The following is a 10000-nucleotide window of genomic DNA, read 5'->3' on the forward strand; positions in this document are numbered from 1 at the left end:
ACCAGATGAGAGGGGCGTTTGTCAATTACAAAGATCCTTAGTCTTTGAATAATCATATTATACAAACAATAATAATAATAATAATAATAATAATTATTATTATTATTATTATTATTATCATTATGTAAAGAGAAAAAATCAATGTTCTAAAACAAATGGTATTTGTGTAGCCGTAATGCTGTGATGGGGGTGGGTGGGTACGAGGGGCCGGGACTTAAGTGTGGATTAGTTTGGGTTTATTTTGTGGACAAGGTAGAGATGGCGGTGGTGGGGGGGGGTGAGCTGGTGGGGGGGGGTGATGGTGGGGGAGTGAGCTGGTGAGCGGCGTCATCAAATTCGATGGTGGTTTACGAGAGGATGTGACTAATGACGATAGGAGGATGGTCATAACGATGACAATCATGATGACAATCATGATGATGATGATGATGATATTTGTCATGATGATGATGAAGAGGAGGTTGATTATTATTATTATTATTATTATTATCATTATTATTATTGTTTAAGGGGATAATGGTGGTGATGATGACAATGATACTGGTGTTGATGATGATGAAACCCTTAATGATGACAGGAAAACATTCAACTACCTATGACAAGTCTATGACTTAACAAACAACGCACACAGCCTCCCTCTCCATCCACCCCTCTATCTCCCTTTCTCTATTATACACCTACACATTTGGCCTATATAATATAATACTTGATTTGTTTTATTTTACTGCATGTGTGTGTGTTTGTGTGTGTTTGCTTAGGTTTAGCGAAGTGTAAATCATTACTCGAGTGCAGAGTGTAATATCAAGTAATGAAAAGCAAGAGAACAGTAAGCACTTGACTAAATTTCTGATGATATCCCGCTTCCATTGTCATTCATTAAATGACGTTACGTTCTCTGTTCGCCTGACGATTCATTCTAAAGCGTTCGTATGTTGAGAGAGCCAACAAGTGGTTATTAGTAGCACTACGACTAAACGAAATAATGATATGCATGTGTGTGGTGGGAAGGGAGGTTAGTCGCAGGCGTGGCTGTGTGGTAGGTAGCTTAGTTATGAACCACATGGTTCCGGGTTCAGTCCCACCGCGTGGCACCTTGGGCAAGTGTCTTCTACTATAGTCTCGGGCCGAACAAAGCCTTGTGAGTGGATTTGGTAGACGGAAACTGAAAGAAGCCCGTCATATATATGTGTGTATGTATGTGTGTGTGTGTTTGTCCCCCCCCCCAAAAAAAATCGCTTGACAACCGATGCTGGCGTGTTTACGTCCCCGTAACTTAGCGGTTCGGAAAAAGAGACGGATAGAATAAGTAAGGCTTACAAAGAATAATAATAATAATAATAATGATAATAAAAATAAAAACAATAATGATTTCAAATTTTGCCACAAGGGCAGCTATGTTGGGAGAGGTGGAGATGAGTCGATTACATCGATCCCCAGTGTTCAGTTGGTACTTAATTTATCGACCCCCGAAACGATGAAAGACTAAGTCGACCTCGGCGGAATTTGAACTCAGAACGTAGCGATGGGCGAAATACCACCAAGTAATTCGTCCACCTTATAATAATAATGATAATAATAATAAAGAGAAGCACAAAGATATGTGTTCGTGAGACTGATTCTAAGTATTAGCATACATATACACACGCATATACACAAATACATTCACGTATGTATATATACACACATACACAAACACATTTGCATATAATTTATATGTATGTGTGTTCGTGTGTTTCTAAATATTAGCATATATGTATATGAATTTGTATATACATAGATATACACGCATATATAAAGATATATATATATATATAAATGCATTCATGTACATCTATACACACACACACACTGTGTATATATATGCTTCTATGTGTATGTGTGTGCGTATATACAACCATACACATCGACACAAGAAGTCAACAATGGTAAGAACGATGCCAGAAGATGTAAGAACGTTGGTAAGATGGCTCCATATTGCACTGCCATTCAAATGGAAGATATTAAAGACAGTCTAAGACACGAAAATTCTTCTGTCAGAATTTGTTGCGAAAAGCATTAAGTTTACCATTATTTCTTGCGACATAACGAAACGTTTTGTCTCAGGCTTCGCGCTAATTGCCAAGAGTAATTCTTCAGTGTTCTACAGAATTTCGAGAATTGTGTGGAAAGAATTTAAAGATTAGTGAAATTGTAAAATGGCGCATAAACAATGGTAAGGACAATGATTCCTCCTCTGTGAATGCATGTGTGTGTGTGTGTGTGTGTGTGTGTGTGTGTGTGCGTGCAAGAGAAGATCTGTAGGTACGAACATATATTCGCATACAGGACACAGATATATATAGACACACATGAATATACAGTTAAATACACAAATACACACACACACACACATATATATATATATATATATATATATATATATATATATATATACATACACACACACACAGGTGTATATATATGGAATGGACATTTCTCTTTTATCAGATCCATCTATGCACACACACACACACATATATATATGCATGTGTGTAAGTATATCTATATGCATCTATGTCTATATATATACAATATACATAATCATATATATGTATGTATATTATATATATATATATATATATATATATATATATATATATATATATATATGTATACATAAGATATATATATACAATATATATATACATATATAAATGTATATATGATATATATATGTATATATACAATATACATATACGTATGTGTATGCATGTATATATATACATATATATATGTGTGTGTGTGTGTGTGTGTATGTGTAAACGGTTAGATCCGGCTCCATGCAACATAAATATTAGTAGGCTCGTTCCAAGAACCTAGCTTGTTGGGCTCCAGGCCGGTAGCTAACAGACCAAGCTTTCAACAAATAGGTTCTGGGGTCGATCTGTTCTACTACAAACCTGAAGTACGTGCCCCAGCATGGCCGTAGCCTGATGACAAAGATAAGTAAAATATTAAAGTTATATACATATATATATAACACTTTGCCTGTGTTTGTATCCGCAAAGCTTGATAACCGATGTTGATTTATTGGTGTCCCTCTAACTTAGCGGTTCAGCACAAAGTTCGGTACAAAAATACAAAAAGTATCAGAGTCTACAAAAGTCGAATACAAGGCAGCGCCACAGCATGGGCGCTGTCCAAAGACAAATAATAGATTTTATATATGTCTATATATAATTGTATATATTTATACACTCGCAAAGAGATGCTATGGTATGTTTAATATAAAAAGATAGTATGTACAAAATGGACGTCGATATTATAACAGGCGTAGATATGCTGTGAAGGAACGTGTTCTTGTGTGTAAAACGAAAACAGCTTTTCTGCTACTGTACGTGATATTTCTAAATTCTTTAACCGTATACAGGACATGGAAGATATATATATATATATATATATATATATATATATATATATATATATATATATATATATATATATATATATAATGTATGTGTATGTATGTGCATAATATCGTGTGTAAGCAATATATATATATATATATATATATATATTGATATGTCGGTTACTGTCTTTATGTATATGTATTATTGCGTATGTGTATGTATATAAATCTGTGTAAGTGATCATATATGTGTGTGAATCATATATATATATATATATACTTGTATATAATATTGTATCTATATAAGCACATGCACACACGCGCGCAGAAAGTTATATATATACTTATATATATATATATATATATATATATATATATATATATATATATCGTTGCGTATGTCATTGCATGTGTACGTACACATGCACACACATAAACACATATGTATACATACAATACAAGACCCGAAGCACAAATACACAGAAAAAGTGCATATACATAGGCAAACACATACACACACACAAACAGACACAACCGTTTCAAATATATATATATATATATATATATATATATATATATATATATATACGCAAAATATACATATATATATATTTTTCTTAGAGACAAAAAAATATCTGAAAGTACCCCCAAAAACTCACATCAATCAAAACAGAAGCACAAAAATGAAAAATGCGATACATCACACACAAACACATACACACACGAACACACACACACAGACACACATATTCATATACTCAAACTAACTAACATACACACACTCAGATATACATATTTTGTCAGCTATATTATCAAGTTTTTTCACTTAATTAAACACAATGTCCAATGCACGCATCATGATAATGTTGGTCGGCTATTCACACCAGAGGAAGACGTCCTCATTGGGGGTTTGTGGCGATTTTTTGAAAGAAAAAAAAAACAAAAAGGCTAACGGGGGTTGTGTAGGCTGGCTGAAATGAAGGCCGCCGGATAAATAAATGAACACACATCATATATATATATACATATATATATATACATATATATAGTGTTATCAATAAAAAATAAAATAGAAAAGAATGATCGGAAAACAAATTAAGAAAGCGAGAAAAGTAAAAAAATTTGCAAAGTGAATAACGTGGCCAAAAATATACGTTATCGGCAAGGAGATTGCCTATGTAGGTATAAAAGATTTGAGGCTTCTTCCTGTTAATCTTGTTCATTTTGTTGGTGATTGTTGTTAGTGGTGATGGTATTTGATGTCGGTTTTATTTTCTTCTTCTTGTACGTGATGCGATAATTCTTTTTAGTTTTTTTTGTGGTGGTTCTTGTTGTTGTTGTTGTTTTAGTTTATTATATATTTCTTTTGTTTTGTTTTTTTTTTGTAGGTTTATTATTTATTATTCATTATTTATTTATTTATTTATTTAGCTTTTTATTATTTCGGGAAATAGAATTTTTTACAGGAAAGAATAATAATAATAATAATGAATGAATGAATGAATAAGTGACAGTATGATAAGAAAGACAAAAGAACCATGTATCTATACGTGTATACACACACATGTATATATATATATATATATATATATATGTATATAGGCAGTAATATTTAACCTTAATGTCGCATTTCATTTCTTCCTTAGCAGGTCTCGAAATAAAAGTACATATAAGTATGTACATACATAGACACACACATATAGCACATATATACATGTATATATTTGAACATGCTAGCATACTTGATCGTCAACCCCTGTACGTAGCCGTCAAGGCAGAGAGAAAGTGTGAAAACAAAGATAGGGGCACAAACTTTGCGGGGGAGTAACTGCTGAAAACATTACAACGAATCTAGAGAGAAATAGCCTATGATATATTATTTCAAATTTTTGCCACAAGAGCAGCCTTTCTGGGGTAGGGCATTAAGTCGATTACATCGAACCCAGGTACTTAATTAAGGACCCCAGATACCTAATTCCTCAACCTCAAAAGGATGAAAGGCGAAGTCGACCTCGGCGGAATTTGAATTCAGAACGTAGCGACGGGCGAAATACCGCTAAGCATTTCGTCCAGCGTGCTAACGATTCTGCCAGCTCGCCGCCTATCCTATGATATGATATAACATAATATACGACTAAATAAAGACCAGACATTGTTATTGTGGATCAGACAAGCTTTACAGAAATGACGATTTTGTGGTTGTTGCCGTTGTTTTTCTCGTCCTCTCATTTAGCCTTCATATTCTTTCTTGCATTCACTCTTTCTTTTACTCTTTCAACCTTCAATTCTTTCTTCCTAGCTTTCGTTTTTTTTGTGTTTTGTTTTTGTATCTGATTTTTGGTTTATTCCGAATTTAGTTGTTATTTTTTTTGTTTTTTTTTATTTCCTTTATTATTGCTACTTGAGTCAATTTTATTTTGATAGGGTACTTATCATCCTGAACTTCATTATTATTATTATTATTATTATTATGGTGAGCTGGCAGAATCGTTAGTATGCCGGACGAAATGCTTAACGGAATTTCGCCCGTCGCTACGTTCTCAGTTCGAATTCCGCCGAGATCGACATTGCTTTTCATCCTTTCGGGGGTCGATGAATTAAGTAACAGCTGAAATACTGGGGTCGATGTAATCGACTTAATCCCCTCCACCAAAATGGCTGCCCTTGTGGCCAAAATTTGAAACCATTATTATTATCATTATTATTGTTATTACATTTTTCGCTCGATTTCATGTAACCCATCACCCGATCCCCCATCCCGCAACACACACACACACACACACACACACACACACACACACACACACACATACACACACATTCAGATTGGAACCTTCCTTCGTAATATCAACCTCCTCATCGGATATTCCTGTGGCAAATAAATCATTGTCATCGATATTATCATCATCATCATATCAACATTTTTTTATTTTCCTCCCGTTTCTTCTTCCTATAATTATTATTATTATTATTATTATCATTATTATTGCCATCATCATTTTAATGTCATCATCATCATCATCATCGTTATCATCATAATCATTATTACCGTCATCATCATCATCATCATCATCATTATCATTTTATTATTATTATAATAATTTCTATTATTTGCCGAGTTTTTTTGCGATTTCCATAAATTTTGCGGCCATTTTTTTTTTCATAAATTTATTTTATTTTATTTTTACATTTATTCCAGAGAGTGTTTTCGTTATTGTTTTCTTAAGGTTTTTTTTTTTTTGTTTTTCTGTCTTTCTTCGAGAGGTTGGTTTGGTGTTGAACGGTTGTATTTCAACCATAATAATAATAATAATAATAATAATAATAATAATTATTATTATTATTATGTTGTTGTTGTTCTTGTTATTATCGTTATTACTGTTATTATTGTTGTTGATATTATTATTATTTTCTAAGATCGATATTTTGGTTTGGCCAGTGTTTGAGTGTCCTACGGGAGAAGGGGTTGGGGAAGGGGGGAAAACATTCAAAAATACTCTGCGTTGTAAGAATAGAAGTGAAAGATAAGCCGAGAAAGAAAAAAAGAAAGAAAAAGAAAGAAAGAAAGAAAGAAAGAAAGGATAGAAAGGAAGGAAGGAAAGAAGGAAGGAAGGTTTTATTGAAGGTTCAATGGGAAAATGTCAAGAAAGAGGAGGAGAATGAGATGAGGAAAAAGAGTGAGGAGGAGGAGTAGAAGAAGAAGAGGAGGAGGAAGAAGAAGAAACACAACAGATGAGTGAGAAGTGGAAGAGGAGGAAGAATTAAAACAAGAAAGAAGAAGAAGAAGAAGAAGAAGAAGAAAAATTGGAAGAAGAAGAAGAAAAATTGGAAGAAGAAGAAGAAAAATTCGAAGAAGAATGAGAAGAAGAAGAAGAAGAATGAGAAGAAGAAGAATGAGAAGAAGAAGAATGAGAAGAAGAAGAAGAAGAAGAAGAAGAAGAAGAAGAAGAAGAAGAAGAAGAAGAAGAAGAAGAAGAAGAAGAAAGAAAGAAAACGACAGAAGGAAAAAGAGAAGCGTATTAAAACGAAAACGGAAAGCAGTAAACAGAAATAGTAAACGCAAACAACAACAACAACAACAGGAGGAGCCATGACAGACAGAAATTTGAAGTTTCGTGTTTTAACGATCTTTTTTTTTTTAATACGAAGAACCCACAAACGCTCACTTTTCCACCATTTTGGATTAAACAATTTACACAGATTTCCTGCTTCTCCTCCTTATCTCGCCACCACCACCACCACCACCACCACTTTTAGTTCTCGTTCTTTTTTCTTCATTTCCTTTCTTTCATTGTTTTTTTCTCTTTAATATGATACCCTGTTTAATACAAGAGGTGGCGGTGGCGGTGGGGGGGTAGGAGCGAACGCACCTCATTCCTTGTAAAAGTCTTCTGTGTCTGTCTTGGTGACTTTATATGTAAACAGAGAGAGAGAGAGAGAGAGAGAGAGAGGGGGGGAAGAGTTAGAGAAAGAAACGGAAAGAAAGAGTTAAGATACCTCTTTTAAACGCTGTTTATGCGATTGTTGTTTTGTGGTTATTGAGCGTACATTATGTCTTTTTTTACTTTTTGCTTTTCCTATTGAAATTGTTCTTATTACTGTTGTTGTTGTTGTTGTTATTAATCTCCTTGTTGTTAGTTCACTGCTTATTTATTCATTTCTGCGCGCGCTTTTATTTGTTCCTCTTCTATTATTATTATTATTATTATTAGTATTATTATTGTTATTATTATTATCATTATTATTATTCATTGAATGATAGCTCGTGAATTTAAAGATTATATTTTGGTGCGACAAACCTTTCCCCATCATTTTAAATATAACCTTCCCCACTCTCTCTCTATCTCTCTTACTCTATCTCTTTCCTTCCTTGTTTAACATCTTTCTGCCTATTACTCGCTCTCTGTCATTCTCTCTCCCTCTTTCTCTCTCTCCTTCGGACAGTCTTTCGAAATCTGCATATGTGTTTATTTCAATGTCTGCATTATTTGTCTCTGTCTATCGCTGCAGTCTCTTGCGTCATCTCTCTCTCTCACTCTCTCTTCATGTCTTTCTCTCTCGTCTTCTCTTTCTCAGTGTGTCTACCAATAGCTTCTACTAGTTTTCAGTTATGACACTACGACCGTGCTGGAGCACCGCCTTAAAGAATTTTCAGTCGCACGAATCGACCTCAGCGCATTTTCCTATGAATGGTACTTTTTCCATCGGTGTCTTTTGCTGGACAGCTACGTTACGGAGACATTAACAAACCAACACTAACTGTCAAACGGTGGTGTAGAACTAACAGGGGCACAAGGACACAAACAAATATCTATACCTATCTATATATAGGCGCAGGAGTGGCTGTGTGGTAAGTAGCTTGCTTACCAACCACATGGTTCTGGGTTCAGTCCTACTGCGTGGCACATTGGGCAAATGTCTTCTACTATAGTCTCGGGCCGACCAAAGCCTTGTGAGTGGATTTGGTAGACGGAAACTGAAAGAATCCCGTCGTATATATATAGCGGTAGAATAAGTACTAGGCTTACAAAGAATAAGTCCTGGGATTGATTTCTTCGACTAAATGACTGAAACAAGTAAAAGAGTAAATATCTTTATATATGCGATGGTCAAATCTCCCTCAAATCACACCCTACTGTATTATGTGTGTCTATATTTGTGAGCCAACAAGGTCTTGTTGGCTCATACACACATGCATAGAACAGGAGGGTGTGATTTGAGGGAGATTTGCCTACTGTCTCTACAAGGTCTAGCTAACATGTAGTGGTTTCTCTCATTGGCTCATACATACATTGATATATGTAGAGAGTAGGGAGATCTGGCTGCTATTTCTATTAGGTCTACCTATGACGTAAATCCGGTTGTAAAATTCTCCTCAAATCATATACTTCCACCAGAACAAAGAGGGGTCTCAGTAGATAATGTGGTTTTGTATTTCCTATAAATATAGGGGAAAACAGGGAATTGTCACAGCTGGGTATCCTTTGATCAAAGATCCGGTCGATTAGCGATGACCTGGGGCTAAACAACACCCTACCATAACAACCAATAAGAGATACATATAAATATATGCACACATAAACATACAGAAAAGTCACATAGACAGTCGTACGTTGCCTACAATAATACACATTCACGAATACACATATACACGCATACACACGGAGAGGCAAGCACCTAAACCACAGGATCAAGCTGATATGCACACGTGTGTACACTCACACACAGTCACATGCGAAAGGATGTGTACACCATTCCGCCCCCACACGTGTAGAATTACCACACTCCCCCCACGAGGGAAAGACAAAGAAAAGAAAAACAAAACAAAAAAAATATTAAATAAATATCGTGACAAATATGGCTACTTTGCTAAACAAACTCAAACTTGCCCCTAAAAACACAGAGCGTATATACATATATATATATATATATATATACACACACACACACACACACACTAATATATGCATCTCTCTCTCCAACATTGTATACACATGCACAGCGTACTGCATGTACTTCTCTCTATCTCTCTCTCTCTCTCTCTCTCTCTCTCTCTCTATATATATATATATATATATATATATATATATATATATATGTATGTATGTGTGT

The 10000-nt window shown here is 34.6% G+C and overlaps 1 protein-coding gene across 6 annotated transcripts in view; it reads right to left on the bottom strand.

The window, feature by feature from the left end:
- Positions 1-10000, bottom strand: part of LOC106881869 (paired box protein Pax-6) — a 201900-nt gene that overhangs the window by 17399 nt on the left and 174501 nt on the right. The window lies entirely within an intron of this gene.

This window comes from Octopus bimaculoides, chromosome 29 (genome assembly GCF_046866305.1).
Source record: "Octopus bimaculoides isolate indiv1 chromosome 29, ASM4686630v1, whole genome shotgun sequence".
Lineage (NCBI taxonomy): Eukaryota > Metazoa > Mollusca > Cephalopoda > Octopoda > Octopodidae > Octopus > Octopus bimaculoides.